The sequence below is a fragment of the Metopolophium dirhodum genome, chromosome 3, assembly GCF_019925205.1.
Source record: "Metopolophium dirhodum isolate CAU chromosome 3, ASM1992520v1, whole genome shotgun sequence".
Classification (NCBI taxonomy): Eukaryota; Metazoa; Arthropoda; class Insecta; order Hemiptera; family Aphididae; genus Metopolophium; species Metopolophium dirhodum.
The window spans coordinates 38000423-38018871 of record NC_083562.1 but is presented as its reverse complement, the minus strand read 5'-3'; the positions used below and the strand labels follow the sequence as shown (position 1 = coordinate 38018871).

The 18449-nt window shown below is 29.3% G+C and overlaps 1 long non-coding RNA gene across 1 annotated transcript; it reads right to left on the bottom strand.

Annotated features, from left to right (window-relative positions):
- Nucleotides 1-10491: 10491 nt before the first annotated feature.
- On the bottom strand, nucleotides 10492-18040 carry LOC132941477 (uncharacterized). The gene is made up of 9 exons (XR_009664168.1): nucleotides 17318-18040; nucleotides 16753-16866; nucleotides 16562-16652; nucleotides 16358-16492; nucleotides 15937-16189; nucleotides 15417-15541; nucleotides 14176-14313; nucleotides 14013-14101; nucleotides 10492-13912 (listed from the first exon to the last, which is right to left on the bottom strand). It is a non-coding gene; the product is annotated as an uncharacterized LOC132941477 (long non-coding RNA).
- Nucleotides 18041-18449: the final 409 nt, after the last annotated feature.

The window sequence follows — 18449 nt, the reverse complement described above, 5'->3', positions numbered from 1 at the left end:
AATAGGTAGGTATTAAACAATAATTTATAATAATTGCTAAAAAATACGAGAATACAATTATTATTTTCTACAGCTTTCAATTCGACTGTTGGCGGACTCTAGTCACTATGGACCAGTATATACTGGTACCAGTTTTATGTCCTAATGTATTAGTATTAACTTTGATTTAACTATTACTGTTTACATCCTACGACACGATATTATTATATTATACATTTACATAGTCAACAACGAGTTAATTTTTTAAGGGCTATTAATTACCTATTGTAATCCTAAGAATATTTTTTTAAGAACTTAAAACTCTATAGAAAATAGTAAATAGGTACCTACGTAATTTTGGCATTTAAAAATATGAAATTATCTGTAATGGTATATTGTTGTATGTTGTGTGGTAGTATGTCTTCACATATGAGCACGTATTTGGTAGTTTTTGAAAACAACACGTTTCGTGAAAGTTAATGGTCTCTGACTATATGGTACGTTTATTGATATGAATATTCAATATAATGCGGAAACAGCTAAAGTCAATTCTCTGATAGAAATTTTCTAAGATAAAATTATTATCAATTTCTTATACGTCATATTATAAATCTTACAGTTCTCAACAATTTTCAAAACTGCAATAGTATGTAAATAACATTGACAGACGCCGTCTAAGTGCCTGCCTATATAATGTAATAACTGAAAGGACTTCATCCGTTATTCAAGAGGCTTGATATGGACTATTTTAATGAAATTTTGAGAAGAATTATTAAAATGTTTAAATATACTTATGTCTTACATACTATTTCAGAGTATTTTAAAAGTGTTCCGATGCCAGTACCAACAACTACTGCAGTTATATTAATAATTTATTATTAAGGGGCCTCGCTATTATGGCATTGATTTAAGGAGAATCATTGTAAGGCAATTTCTAATCTCGTCATCGCCACTCGAGGTCTATGTGTTAGTCGTAAATGGTTATTAGTGTGTGTGGCGTCCATGCGGGCAATTGTAATTGGTACGGAGGGCTCTCGCACGCACTCGCACGCACATGTCAGTATTTAATATTGTGATCATGAAAAAAATGTTTCTTTTTCATTCAAACGTACAATTTTAATTCCGTCAATACGTCGCAACGATCACCTCGATTTGCATTCTGACAAAATATTCTTTTTTCCCACAACATGTGCGTGGGAACGATCGAGGCACATTTTTAAAATTGTATTTTGTTAATTAAATATTTGAGTTGGAAATTCTCGATTTTTTAAAAATTTTTACAATTTTTATTGCGGTTTAAATTACAAAAATAAAAAATGTGGCTCGATCGTTCCCTTGTATATATTACGGACAATCCGAATATTTTTTCGGAATGAAAATCGTGATAAATGTCGATACGTATCGTTGGAATTAGAAACAGTAGTTTTTGACAAAAAAAGACGTGGTAGCGATTTAATTTTTTTAAATAATATCAATATTCAATCATTTTTAAAAACCAAATGTAAGAAAAGTATAAATAAAATATCTGAACGAACGAATAATTTTGATTGTCTTTAAGTTATCAAACAAATGAAAACTCTTCCGACACGCTTATATAAATATGATTGTGCGCTTTCTAGTAGATAGTAGAAACTCATTAAGACACTGAATGACTCCTAATGACTCTTAATGTTGAACACCACAAAAACTACAGAATATTCACACATTAGGTTCGGTTGGTATTTGGTGCAGTAATAAAGTGTCGGATTTAGCGGTGGTGCAGGCGGTGAAATGCATCGGGGCCTCGATATTGAGATTATTTTAGGGTCTTAGGGGGGCTTCAGGTTAAAGTCTCAAATCATCTAACGTTGTAAATTGATGAACTATCAAGTATAAATTATATTGAAACTGAAAAAAATATTTTAAGAAATTACCCGCAAAATTGCTTACTTTAGACGGTTGTGATTTGATTGTAGGAATTATCATTATTATTGTTCGTTTTACATATGTATATTATATTCTTAAAAACATTAGTTTTAATTTTATACAGTACACGTTTACACCGTATACTATTTTAATACAATCGTAGGTACTATTTTAACTTCATTTCGAGGGGCGCAGCCCTAAACCATAAAAGTCTCTCGCCAGATGAAATATAGATAACGTTGATTATATTTATTATTTTTATGGCACACACATGTGCATTTAAACTACACCAAGTGACTGTTATCGTTATGTTTATATTTGTGTCTCTTATTTTGTGCATACAGCACACCATAATATTATATTTGTTTTAGATTTTCTTGTTAAAAACGTAATTATTTACCTACTACTCATTTAAAATAAGAAGAAAAAAATAAATTTGAAATTAAGTGTATTGTAAATTATAAATTAAAAATTATATAGATTGTATATGCATATATTATATTGTATGATTAATTTATTAATATTAATATTTATAGAAAAAACCCACTGAAAACAGGAGTTATTTTTTATTATTTTATGTTACTCAATAATTTAATCTATACTAATATATAAAGCTGTAGAGTTTGCGTGTTTGAACGCGTTAATCTCAGGAACTACTGGTTCGAATTGAAAAATTATTTTTCTGTTGGATAGTATAATATATATTATGTACAGTTATGTAGTATTATTTAGTTTTAAATTTGTATTTTTTAGTTATTAATTATATTATCTACAATCAATCAACGCATGTACCTATGCAATAAATAGATAAGTGTTAATAGTTAAATAGCGTCATGTTGAGTAATCGTGTTATCAGAGGGGCCTCCAATTGGTTTGCTCCCATGGTTGGTTTTTGTGTTGGGACGGCCGATTATGCAATAGGTACATTTTTGTTCATTGATGAATTTAGTTTTGATTCACAAAACCGTAATATATTTTGTTTTATTATTTAAATGATTGCCATTCATAGCAGATTATACCACTAAATTATAAAACTATAGTAGAAATATGACGTATAAAATTGTTTTAAAATAACAAATCTTAAAAACAAATATTATGTGGGTATAGGTCGAACACAACTTTACTATAAAGATTACTTTTATAATTTGTAATAATTTCTTAATACAATTATGAATCTATTTTTCATAAACAGTAAACACGATATAAAGTCGAATTATACCAATCCTATCAATAATGCTGGATTTACGAGGTTATAACCTATAGGTTAGGATTTACTGGAGTCTGTCACTTGCAGTTTTCGTGTTTCCATCACAAATATATGTCCAGAATTTATTAAGAAGTATAAAATCATAAAACTAATCATTGTAAATTGTAATAGTATTGATGTTATAAAATATTTAAGCTGAAACGGAAAATGATAGATGTATAGATAAATTTTAACCCGTGCAAAGTCGGGTTATACACCAGCAATAGTCTATGTATACAGAATGACCTAATAAATGATAATATAACGTCTTACTGTTCTATGCTCAATATTTTTTAATTTTTATATACCTCTAATTAATTGAATAATGCGCTACACGTATAATATATAGCATTTTTATTTTTATTTTTTAATAAGAACTGAAAATAATATATTTAAAATCTAGTTAAATTTTTTTTTTTTAATTTTTACCGATTTGTAAATCTGGTTAATAGAGAACTTTAGATTATAAGAACATTTATGTAAGTCAAATGGCTTATTTTTATGATTTTTTTAAAATATCGAATTTTTAAATTTCAATAAGTACCTAGGTATTTATTTAAAAATCTGTAAAAATATTTTTAAAAAGTTTATATTTGTTGAATTTAAAATATTTTCTACAACTGGAGACAGTGAGATTTCAACAAATTATAAAATATAACCTACGTGTCGACTAAATAAATGTTTTTACAATCAATATTTTTCTACAAACTAGATTTACAAATTGGCTATTCGACATTGACGTTATAATATACGGATAACATTTAACCTAACCTTCTTAAGCTCAGCCCGGAAATTGTACGCAATAAAATAGGTAGATTCAGCCCGGCAATTCAAGATAATAAAAAAAGGTCAGTTGTAAACTTGGCCCGATAGTTTTCACCAATTTCAACCATTTTAGTTTAAAAATTCGAACACTACCTATAATAGAAAAAAAAATCGCCTTCTCGTAGTGGCCTCTGTGGGGTAAAAGGACGTTTCGCCCCCATCAAAAAAGCGAGTTTACGGACGCTTCTTCCCCGTCTATTTTTAAGATAGGCCATTTGGCCCCCGGGAGTTATGTGATGTTATTTACCTACCCAAAGGACGTTTGGTCCCCGGTATGTTAAATCACTACATTCAAATGACTTTTTTTAATTTAAAATTTTAATTATTTTTTAAAAACGTACAATTTCTATATAATTTATATTAATATGGGTGGATGGCCTACCATCAACTTGTAATAAAATTCCTAATTTTGATTTTATTTTTTCGATTCTTGCTCTAAGCTAAAAACTTGTATTTATAATTTGAATATTGATGTTTAATTTATTCTCAGTTATTTCAACTATTGTTTTCATGTGTTAAATTAACGATCATTTTAGTCTTTAAATACTGTACTCTTAACTTTGGGGTTTTACATATATGTATTTATTTAATAAATATTATATTATTATTATTATTATTATTATTAAAACTAACAAACTTTTTTCAAAATATTATTTTTGGGAATTTCCTAACATGTGATATTACTAATTTTGCTTGAGTTGTTCGGCGATAAAGACGACGACGATAATATTAACTCCCGGGGGCCAAAATATGTCCTATATTATAAATAAATCGTCCGCTGTCTCATTTTTTTACGGGGACGAAACTGCGGGGGCGATACGTCCGCGATTCCCTCTGTGGGTAATGCTAAATGGTTCTCAAAAATATTATAAGAAAATTATTAATTGGATATAAAAATATGTTGGCATAATATTTTTCAGCCCATCCCGAACGGCTCCTGTCGAAAAAGGTTAAACAAACAGGTCAATTCCCTAACGGCCCCCGTAGGAAAAGGTATTACGACTTACGACTTACGAGCCGGTAAAATTTCCAAACGGCTGTAATACCGATATGCCGATATACCGTACACCGATATACCGATATACCGTATACCGGTATACTGTATACCGTTGAATAACTTTAATTTAACCGAAAATATCAGACAGATTGATAATATCGAAAATACCGAAACGTTGAACATACTACAACAGTGAATTCAATACTGCTCATCTTAATGTTTTTAAGGTTATACTGACATAATAACCCAAATACAATCTGATACTCAAATTTAAGCTCGAAGTCACGTAAATAAACCTAAATCCACAAAAAAAACAGGAGCTCATAGAAAACATTATAATTATCATCAAATTTAATAACAATAAGCATAGATTATATAAAACAAATTGTACGTCAAAAATGTACCGATCGTATGATTTGTTTTATATTTTTACATACAGGTACCTACATACCTACATTTTTTTACAATATTTCTATTTTTTAACGTTTAATCTACAAAATATAATTTTTATAATTTACTTAAAAAAAACAACATTTTTAACCACATCTATTTTGAAACAGTCTGAAACAAGTCTGTATGAAGTGGGGAGGAATTTGTGTTGTACAATACCCGGGGCCGTTTGGGAATTTACCTTATCGTAAAACGGGAGCCGAATGGGCAACGTTCATATTTTAACACTTGCTGAGTTTACACGTCAATAATTTTTACCTGAAGAAATACCCGGCCGAGTTTACAATCGCCCTCTTAGTTCACGTATTACTTAGAGCAGGTACCGAGGTACCTATATCTTGATCCGCGTTCGAAAATATACCACACCCTAAATCCACAGTCCGACACAGACGGATTGCCCGTTTCGGTCGAGTTTCACAAAGGTATGGTACACCGACGCCGATTTGCCCGCAGAAACCTTTAATCAAGATGTGGATATAATAGCGCCGTATTTGATCATTTTTTCCTGACTAAGACGGCTTTTACAGCCAAGTACAGTTTTGAGAGTGTGGGGGATTTTCCAATTTTTCTCTTCGATTTAGCTATGTTCTTTATTTTGATTGCCCCCTTCAGGAATCATTTCTACGCCACTGGTTAAGTAGGCTGGTCTACTGTGAATACCCACAACTGTCTCGGTAAGAAAAAACCGTTTTTAGTGGCTACTGGGTGGCTTTAATAGATGCCTAGGGGTAACCAACTAATTTCTATACGGAGGTCCGTGTTGAAACATACCAAACTTTCCGCGGTCTATAACAGTTTTTTAATGACTTCTACATACATTATGAAATACATTTTTTTTTTTTAATTCGTATCAATTTATTTGTTCTAATAATATTATAGTTATAGAAAAATAATTCTAAAAAAAAGAATATTACGCGTAATTATACGTATTAATAATAAATAATACATTAAAATATGTTTTATTATATTATTATTTGTAATAAATTACTATAGGTAAAATTATGTATAAATATAGGTAGTTTTTCTGTTAAACATTTTTGTGTGTCGGTAAATTTATTGGTGGAGTGGAGACAAAGCCCCCCGTGGCTCTATAATAATGTCATGATATATTCAAATCCCCCGCCTCCCTTGTTAGTGAGGATCTCCACCTTTGGACTGATACTGCAGTGTGACTCTATTCGAATGCATGTTACTCGCATCCCGAAAAAAAGGTATATTTTCCAGGTAGGTAGTACATTTGACCGGTAATTTGATCCCCGTTTTGTGAACTATAAACATCTGCGTTACAAAAAAAAGGTATATTTTTCAGGTAGTAAATTTGACCCGTAACTGCAGTTCGTCCTGTTATGGGGACGCAAGTCGGCTATATATAATTATTATCGATTTTAACTATCTACTAAAATATTTAAAATATTTTACCTGTTTTTATTCTAGTCATCCGCATATTTTTCAATTCATTGACGTTTTAAAATCATTCCACATTACTACATAAGTCTTAATCAATATCATCATAATACTGTAAAAAAAAAGATTATAGAAAAATAAACATTTAAAATTCGAATGCTTAAAAGAACAAATCAAAACTGTAAAATAAACGAATTTTCACCATTAAATTTTATAATAAACGTTTCATTTAAATGTCAACCAATAAAAAACCTAAGTACTTATAAATAGATGCATGAACCTCAATTATTATTGCAATTACAATTATTACCATATCAAAGTTATTATCATAGCATAATAATATGTATTTTTTGTATTATTTTGAATTATATTATACAAATATTATAATTAAATTCTAATATTTGAATTGAACTATAATTATTATTATCACGACAAAATTTAATAGATATGATTGCTTTTACTATTTTGAATTTTATACCTAACTTACTTATTACTTATACTTCTATAATATTATTATAAATTAAATTAAAGTTCATCGTATTTTTTTTACTAACATTTTGATATCGATTTTATCAATATTTTCGGGATGCGGTTAGGTTACATAAAAGGTATACGGTAACGCAAATAGGCGCTATGGCCTATTATCAATATTTTTTTGAGGGACGCAACTCATTTACTGATAATAATTTCAGACGCAACAAGTATGCATCGCTTTGGACATACCTTACTATAGTCAGTAGTCATAATATAAGTAGGTTGTATAATATATTATATCATCCGCACTTGACTACTTGAGTAGCCAACTGATAATTTATTTACGTCTTAGGTATTATCAAATTATTGTTGTACAAATTGTAAAATTTTTTGTTTTTAAAAATAAATAAACCTGACGTAGGTATAAACTATGATATAAATACTCACACGAACCTCACACTCACGGTGGAATGTTGATATTATACCTACTTACGGAAATGGATACCAATTTTTTATTTATATATATTGTTACACCGAGTAGTCTAAACCCTAAGGTCATATAATACAGATTCTCAAAAAAATATCGTTTAACATAATATTTTTAAAAATAAACAATAGTAAGAATAATAGGTAGGTAGGTAGTCACATTTTTACACATAAAAAACAATTTAATTTATTAATTAGGTTTAAAACAAGTAAAGAGTAAACAAGAAAATTGTTTGGAAATTAATTTAAAAACACTACCTACCTACCTACGTATCAGAAAACGAAACTTATTCATTTTGACTACCTTCCACAGCGACTATAGATATATTATACAGTTACAAAAGATTTTTTTATATTATATGGATATCAATTTGTACGATACTACGATGTACTATACCACTTTGTACTTTAGGTACCTACCTAAACATAGACTACTTGTGCAATATTATAAAATATTTTTGCATGTTTTTTCCATTATTTTTGAGAACAAAAATAGGACAGACCACAGATCTATCTACGTCAATCGTTAATTATAATATACATTTTTCCACATAATGAGTACCTACAACAAATTCAGGTTAGGTTGAGGGGCCCGGTGCCAGTTTTTCAAATTTCCCGCAATTCTATACAATTTAAAAATTAAATTTTATATTTTAGTTACCACTTTAATTATAATACTTTTCCTCCGCTAATCTACTACCTGATACCTATTTAGGGGAAGTATATAATATATATATATATCGAAAAAATGAATTCACGAAAATAACTCTCAGGCCTTGTAGATTGTCAGATTTTGATAACTATTTTTTTTATCTGAGGGAATAAAAATTCCTATAGGCCTCGTCGAATTGCGATTTTTTATTTTATTTCTCATAATGGTATATAATATATTATAATAAAGTGTATTATAAAGTATTATTATATTATAAAGTTTAAGATTAAAATATTGAAAAACGTAGTTCGCATTTCGATAAAACCTGTAGAATTTTACCCACTAATAAAAAAAAATTAACTAATTTCGTTGATTCTACAGAACAGGATCATTATTCCGGTATAGAGCGTATTTTTATGTACAAGATTACATTGGCACCGGGCGCCTTAATATCCAAATTAAGTACCAACCTATATTAAGTAAACTTGTTATATCTACCTAAGTCCTATATTAAATTATATTTCATTTGTTTTACACTAAGCCCATACTTGAAACTGGCGTAAGCAGGTTGAAGCCTGGGACAGGTGTCCCAAACAAAAAATTAACAGGTGGGTGGATAAAGAAGTTATTACAGCCACTTCTTGAGTTACACCCAAGAAATTGTATTATTTTGTTATTATACACGCCAAAAAAATAAATCAGTTTAGTCAAAGCCCCGATTTTCCTTAATTTTTTTTTTGTGCCCCGGAAAATACCAACTTGCTACCAGAAACCACCATCAAATAGTTGAACATCAAAACATTTTAAAAGCCACAAAAGGTGATGAGTTACCGGGGGTGGCTCTAGAGATATGAGGGGGGGGGCTAAGTCATAATTTTCAAGAAACTTTCGATACTATAATATGTTATTTTGTTTTTAACAACATAACATTTATTAGAAATACAGGCTTGGGAGAGGGCTGTAGCACCTAGGGCCCCTCCTGTGGGTGATGAATTCATATGTACCTTATACTCTACAGTAGAACCTCACACTATATTTTATAGTATAACACACAATCTTATATTAAAGTACAATTCTAAACTTTCTTTTCCAAATTATAAGAAACTACTGTACACAAGTATACAATAATTATTTATACCTATTATAGTATAAAAATATGTAGATACATTATTAGGCTAATGTAACCTTCAGTACATTATCTATCTCTGACTCATTGCTCGGGTCCTGTGGTTTTTAATATCACTTTCCACTTTCAATGTAAACCTACTCAATGACTTCAAAATCTAAGCCCCAGACTGAACCTTAACAATTATAGGTATGTACCTTATTTTATACTAATAATCATTCCTGTTAAGTTTATCATTACATTTCAAATGCTTGGGAAATAGAAGCAACTAGATCAATATTTTTGGAGGTGCACAAATCGTAAGGAATTCCCAGACCCCCAGAGCCTGAACACTTATTGTACCTATATAATATATTAACAATAATTTCAATTGTAGGTATATTTATATTTTGATGTAAGCGAAACAGTAACAGATTAAGAAATTTGAATTGTCACAATTATTTTAACATTCCTTTTTTTCTGTCCAGTAAATTATATTTAATTAAATTACTGATAGTCCAGTCCACAGGATCACGTGGTCCAACTCTCATCTAATGGCCATAATCAATAATTCCATTACAATTATTTTTATCCAGTTGAACCATAGATAATATACAATTGTATAATATTATCTATGAGTTGAACGGCTTGAAAAGCTTAAAACTGGAAGACTTGATCGTCAATTTCTTATTAAGTATTTTTTGGTTTTTTTTTTAAAAAATACTATAGGTCTAACAATTTCTTTAATATTATTAATTATTATAGAATAAGCATTGGTAGTAACATAAACATTGAAATATTTAATTTTCATAAAAAAAAACCATAACAATTTTCTTGTTTAAAAATATTATTATAACATTATAATTTCTTGTTTAAAAATATTATTATAACATTATAATCAAGAATAATATTAGTTTAAAGTTATTTTAATAATATTAAAATATTATCATTACAGAATGCTATCTGGGATGTTAACTTGTTTTATAAGTTATAACAAATTATAAACAAGAAAACATTGTAAGCACACTTACATTCATAGGCTGTCCTGACATAGATAAAGAAAAGTGTCATTACTCCAAGTTTAAAGTTATTTCGTCAATTTATAATATAATTTTATTATGACTTTTGTTACCTGTTCTGGCTGTTATATAGAACAATACATAAGATAAATATTATTTCATAATAATATGTTATAGCAAAGTACCTACCTACATAATATTATATTCCTCAATACATACAGTATATTATGTTTAGTACAACATTTTTGTAATTATTGATAATTTTTACTTCCTAATAATCAAAAAATAATAGTCTTTTATTTTTTTGGGAGTACTTGGGGGTGCGCATGTCCCTTTTCGGTTCTGCACCTCCCTAGTTACGCCAATGAGTTTAGGAATAATATTTGAAAATAAATTTATAATTAATGAAACACAATTGTAAATAATGTAACTACAATATGAACTTTTGGAAATTAAAATTTTAACTTTTTGTCTTTATACAGAGGGTTTAGAAGGCACAATGTCGAAATCAGGTATCAATTATGAGTTATGGGCTATGGCCCATGGGTGCTCCCCGTATTTCATTCATTGTGATTTACAGCCATAAATATTTACCTATTAGGAAAAATATTGAGTGACAACATTATAATCTGTTTTGTCAGAATTTTTATTTAATGTTTTATTTTTAAGAAAATTTTAATTATTATACATTTTAAAGTATATTATACAGTATATTTTAATAAATGTATTAAAAAAGCTCCTGCCAAAGGTTAAAACAGATTATATTGTTACTAATATTATAGGTCTTGCCGCCATGTCATTTTATACTATTAACCGAGTAGTTACTAGTTACAATGAATATAATATGGAAAGCAGTTTTCCTATACATGTGTGTAAGACAGAGATTTGGGATTAGATTTCTTGTACTCTCTTACAATATTCATATAATATGGAAATTATAAGTCAAATTTGGAAAAAGTCAAACATACATAATATATTAAATTGGTAAAAAACAATAAAAACTAATGATAAACTTATTGAATAGAATATTTGTTAGACAATAATTACAAATTCACAAGTTGATATTTGTTTTACATAATACAATATTACTATCAATTAATAACTATTTCATTCATTCACTATTTACATTTATGTAATATTTTGCGTTCTATCACAGTATTTCTAAAACTATGCCAGATTTTTAACGCATTTTCTCATTTCTGAATAATATTATTATATAAAATGTAAGGCTTAGCAGGACATCTGTAAAATTCTATTTTCCAGGTCAACCGGAATGCCTCCATAAAGCAGAATGCCACTGTTTAGAGTACATATTTTGTTTGATAAAATTAAGGTTACTTCATAATAGATTAATACATTAAATTATTAACTAATGAATACTGTATACTTAAATATAGGTGTATAAAGAAAGTCACAGAAATCTTTTAAGATATTTTTTAAAACAACTGTGACAAATTTCCTCATATGATATAATTAATTATTTTCTTACTAAAACGGTAGCAAATACTAAGGCTTTCATAGTCGATACTTAAAAATAAGTATTGCTTGACCTATACTTATGACGCAAATAAGTTTCACAAACGAGACTTTGGCTTGAGAAAATAAAAAGTATTACTTAAAGTAAGGTTGGTTGAGACCTTCCTTAAGAATTGCTTTTAGTTATTAACACAATTTTTTTTTTTTTAATTATTAAAATTAGGATAAGCAATGCAGTCTATTCCGTTTTATGGGGACACATTAGTTGCGTGTTATTTTGTCCCAAAAAAACTTATTTTTTTTATATATTTTTATTATTACATTTACATACTATTATAGAAAATATTTAATAATACAAAAAGAAAAATATAATATTATAACCTAATTATTTATAAAAATACATACATATAAAGTTCATACACATGTTTTTATTTTGTCGAGAATTTCTAATTTTAATTTTGCGCGTGCGATAAATCTTTACGCACACGAGCCATTGTTACTACACGCGACAAACACAACTAATGCACCAAATAACATTTAACATTTAAACCTAATTGGAGATAGCATGGAAATAGTTGAGCAGAATACAGACACACTCGTAGAAGGTACGAAATCAGTCGAGTTAAAAATAAATCAAGATAAAATAAAAGTGATGGAACTACTTCCCAATGGGGAAAAAGAACGTGGTTATCAATGACTATACCTTTAAGAAAGTTAAAGAGCTCAAGTATCTTGGAACGACGGTTACTAACAGCAATGATTGGAGTCTCTAAATCATAAGTCGTATACGAAAGGCAGAGAGGGCTTATTTCGCGTTATATAAATCTTTTAAATCCTAATTATTTTTCAGAAGAACCAAGCTCAAACTGTACATGACCATAATAAGACCAATGGTAACTTATGGATGTGAAATATGGCCCACTACTATTCAAGTAGAAAAAATGCTGTTAGTTTTTCAAAATAAAATACTGAGGAAGATTTGTAGTCCAGTGTTTGATAGCGAGCTTAACAGATGGCGTAGAAGAAAAAATACTGAACTAAGAGAAATCACTGAAGTTTCATTGTTAACAAGCCACATTAAGTGTCAAAGACTCAAATGGTTTAGTCATAATATGCGGACAACAGAAACTATTTGTATAAGAGCAGTAATCGATGGCAACCAACAGGGATAAGGCCAAGAGGAAGGCCTAGAAAGCAATAGATGGATGGTAAAAGGACTTAGAAACACTTGAAGTGACGGATTGGGAAGATCGAGTTCAGAATATCATAATTATTGGAGAACGGTGACGGTAGCGGCCAAAATTCTTAAGGAATTGTAAAGCCAAAAGAGAGAGAAAATTATTTATAAAAATATATAAATCTTTACGCACACGAGACATTGTTATTACAAGCGACAAACACAACTGATGCACCAAATAACATTCAACATACATCACATTTAAACATTCAATAAGATAAAATGTAATCTAATAATCAATAAAGGGAGTCGGTCGCGATTTTCGAACTATTGATCTATTAATATACTCAATAAAAATGTCCTAATTATCCGGATTCGTGGTCTAGATGAGCGGTGAATGTTTACCCTACAAGAATAAATTTGTTTTCGTAATTGAAGAATTGTCTCTATTAAGCGGTTGTTCTTATTAACTGTGACTGGAATCGACTTTTCCTAAACCGGAATCGACTGTACCTATTTTTAAGCATAGACTATGAATACAGCCTAAATATACAGCAAATTCTTAAATATTAAACATCATAATATTTTAAGCAGTTATTCTAATCTCAAACCATCATAATACGTGCAACATGCCAATTTCTTCATCGTCGAGTCCATAGAGTTCACTATGGCATACCATTAAACAGTTATTCCTTAATTTGAGCATATTGCCATGTTCTGTTTGGAAAAACATAATAATGATTATTGATTAATATTATGTTTAATATATTATTATTTACTAATTACTATTTAGTGTAAAAATATGATTGTGTCTTACATCAAAAATTTAATTCAATCAGCATCACTATATGATTGCATTGTGACAGGCTATATCATTTCTTTTCCAATCAATATCAATAGGTTTTACTGAAATACAAAATAAACTCAATTGTATTAGTGGTATATGTGTGAAACAATAATAACTGTCGTTTAACACTTACCAAACTCACAAGTCTTAGCAAACTGAATAGTGCAACTAGCAGCTTCATAAAATGGATCAACAATCAAATTCAAATTACATCTTTTAGCTGTATGAATGCTAACTAATTCAGGAGTGACAGGATATTAACTCTCTGAAACTAATGATAAGACATTTCAATATTTAAATATATCAAGTGTAAGTAGGTTAAATTATTATAACTAAATAATTATTTTAAACATTTAATTACAATTAGTAATTATTAGTAATTATTATAAACTTATAAAAAAATCTTCCTCTAGGTTAGACCCTTTATAAAATTCATAAAAAAACAAATATTTTCTTTTATTCAAATACTTCAACAATATAGGTTTATTTTGCAAGTAACTAAGCCCAATCTATTAATTTCTTCAGTGATATTTGTTCATTTAAATTTTTCCATTTATTCGTTTATTTATTTTAATCTTCACACAATCCTCAGAATCACATCATAGTAACAAACAAGTTATCTAATATGGATAATATCTATTATTATCAAATGTTGTTTGCTGCACATTCAAAATATAATAAAAAACAAATGTTAATATAGAAATAAATGTGAGTATATTGTATACAAATAAGTATTGTTTACTTTTTGTTTTCATTAAAAACGAATTGACAAACTAACAACTAATTAGCTCATAATATTAACAGCTTGAAAAGATACAAATTGATCAATAGTTAATTGGGAATTGGCATTACAATAAAAAAAAAAACATGAGATGTTTATATTATATATTATACTTTATGCTCGTAGTAGGTACAACATTTAAATTTGAACAAGAATTAAAAAATAATATTTATTTTTACCAAGGTTTTTTTGTTTCTACATCTTATTTACGATCATTCCTTGTTAATAAACTGATGAAAATAGGAAATACTATGAAAGTAAATTTTAATATAATTTATACTAGCTCTAGTTTTAATTGAAATTTTTATACACTACACATTGTATATGTAAAAAGATTGTTTTGTAAATGGAGTTTTTTTTGTTTGAAAAATAAATAATAAGAATAATAACTATAAGCCAATTGTAAGCTAGAGGTATTTGATTAAGCATGATATTAGATCATTACATTCTATAAGCAATTATATCTTTAAACAATGAAATGCAGATTGCAGAGGTCAAAAAAGTAAATATAAGTTTTAGTAAAAATGGTAAAAACATAGTAATTGTCATCTATGAATGAAGTTTAACATTAATAATCATAAACATTACATTACTTTGTGTGTTTATAATTTTAGTCTCCAGGGATAATGCCTTTATTTGGACGTTTTGTATTTATCAGTCAATTTAGTGGCGTGTCCAGGATGGATTGTTAAGGGTTATGCTACACCCTTCATTCTCACTGTTTAAACATAAAAATAATAATAAATATATTTTAGGTAATTATTAAAATGAAAAGAATTGTCTAAAATACTGTATTTTGTATACTCTATTCCAATTAAGTTTAGAAAAACTGTGCACCCTTGGAACACTATTAGCCACTAGTCGGCAGCGCACCAACAGAAGCCAATGAGCTTGCACATGCGTGAACGCGATGCATTTTGTTCCTAACTTATTTGGAATAGAGTTAAGATTATAACATAAATTGTTGTTCAGCATACTCATAAACTCTGACTGATAAAAATTGCAATGATAAGGCAAATAGCCTAACAGGCAACAGATGGAACAATATTTTTTAAGAATGTTTATACTATCGTTTTTATTAGTCCAATAAGTAATTTAATCTTGATTAATTACCAAAAGATTCCAACAATATGAAACCAAAGTCTTAATGTATGAGGTTCTGTTTTTGTAGTTTTCTGATAATTGTTTTTATTGTCGCAATTTTCTTTTTCTGCCTTTTAACTGTTTGTTGTGCTGTTTTGAGTTTCAGATCTCTAATAGCAAGCTTATCCGTTAGTGTTTGAATTACATATTTTAGAAAGTGATAATGTGGATCATCTGAAGAATTAATTCTGCTGGCAGCTGTAGGTAATGTTTTATGTTTCATCTAAATAAAAAATAATAAATTTAACATTAAATACTTTTACATAATGAGCCAAAAAGAGTATAGTTTTATAATTTGTACTCAACTAAACTCAGTTTTTTTTCTTAATAAAATCATAAAAATATCTGATAAAGTTTTTTAAAAACTACTCAATTTAAATAGTCAACTTACACGAGGATTTTTAATACTTAATGTATCTAAAGTGTTTTCTATATTCATGGATTGTGGAGTAGAAGGTGAATTAACTGATAACAATGATGCGATCTCATCTTCGTTGTATGCACTTTTTACACGACTAGCAGAATTCTAAAATATAACAAAAATACAAAATTATGTATAGAACCATTCAAAAATAATAATATAGTAATTAGGTACCTGAGCATAAACATTTTCATTTTTCAATGAAATATCCATTTTATCTTCGGTATTTAATGTATTAAACATTGAGACCATTAATAGAAAATAACTAAAATACAAATATTATTATTATTATTATTATTATTATTTGAAGTAAATAAAAAAAATGCATAAATAGGTAAGTGAAATAATTAAAATATGTTATATACCTTGACTTCAGTTCTTTCGAACAAAACAGAGTTGTCACGTCTTGTACTAGACTCATTAGTACTTGAAATACTTGGCAGGAGAGGCTTTACTAATTCTGGATGAACATTTTTAGGCTACAAATAAATAATTTAATATAAGAACTCTAAATATTTAATAATTTTTTGTATATATAATAATTCAATCTTTTTTTGGTCAATAGCCGATGTAAAATTATTCAGCATTATCAACAATATGGTGCAACAAATGCGCCAATTTTTTTCATACCGGTTTGAGCAAGCTAATTCCAAGTATAACTTACATTTTTCACTCAATAGAATTGAGTCAATATATGTTGAAAAAGCATTTTTTTTTTTAGAACCCTCATGTTTTGATTTTGATTAAAATAAGCAAAACATATTTAACTGTTTATATTTCAATTTACGAAATTCAAACATTTTGTTTTTATATTTTCTTTAGCGGGAAACCATTTAAAATAAATAATAATAATAATTACCATGAAGTCATTTACATAAAATACATATTCATAAAGCTGCTTATAGAACAATTGTTATTTATGATACTTACAACTTGCATAGGAAGAGAGGTATTAGCACTTTAGGATTTTCCATTTCTCGATCTGTTACAACAAAAACAGTCAGGCATTAATCTGAAGATTAAATACAATTAAATGGAAACAACAGAAATGGCTTTATAATAGGTAAATGCTAAATGTGGATATTCCAATACTAGTTACAAGAGCTGAGCTAGAGCATGTAGAGTCGATTATTGTCAATGATTCAGTATTTCAGTGCACAATCATATCTCTTATCAGTTTACAGTTATCTCATATGAAGTGATATAGTATCAAAATATGATTATGAGAAGGGTCGTCTGGTTGTCAAACCTAAGATTTTCGATGTACATTTTTTTATGTTTGGTGTCCCTGAAAAATGGAGTCCAAGCATTAATTCATATTATTATAAATTATTATTTTATTCCATGCTGGACACTGGATCTGTCGCGAACTCACTGTCTCGGAGTCTCAGACCGGTCAGACCTCCGTGGCTCCGTGCCCGACTCATCACTAACCTAACTTTACTTACTTTTTTATGCCACTCACTTTCACTTCTCTACTTACTAGTCACTGTATACTCTCTTGGTCTTGTGTGGTTGCTCCCGATGAGAACATCCTCCGCCCTCGGTTAAGACCGCCGAGGGCATCCAAAACGGACGACGCGAAGATACGTGAAAGAGCACTGACGGTGTTTGCCGTTCGGCCGTGGGTTCGTCGCTCACGGCCCACGCACGTTTCCAGGCCACCAGCAGCGGAACGGGATCGCGCGGTCGAGAACATGCGACGAGACCCTTTGGCTGCGCCCGGCTGCTTCAAATATAGAACGATATTGAATACGCCGCCTCGGCGGTGCCACCAACAACGTTGTACACGAATACGTCACGATGACTTTGCATGACGGACACCGCACTACTGCAGAACTGTCAGAACACGACGGGTGAGTGATGGATGAGCTGGGAACATGGTCTTCAGTCTTTACATTAACGCATTCGAGGGACCGGCCGCGAGAACGTTGCAGGGATGACCGGTCACCACTCACCAGTGTCCTACAACAATACTTACCAGTTACCATATTATAAAAATCTGCACCTACTTCGCCATCTTGTAACCCTTACCCTCCCCTCGCTTATTGTGTCCAGTCCT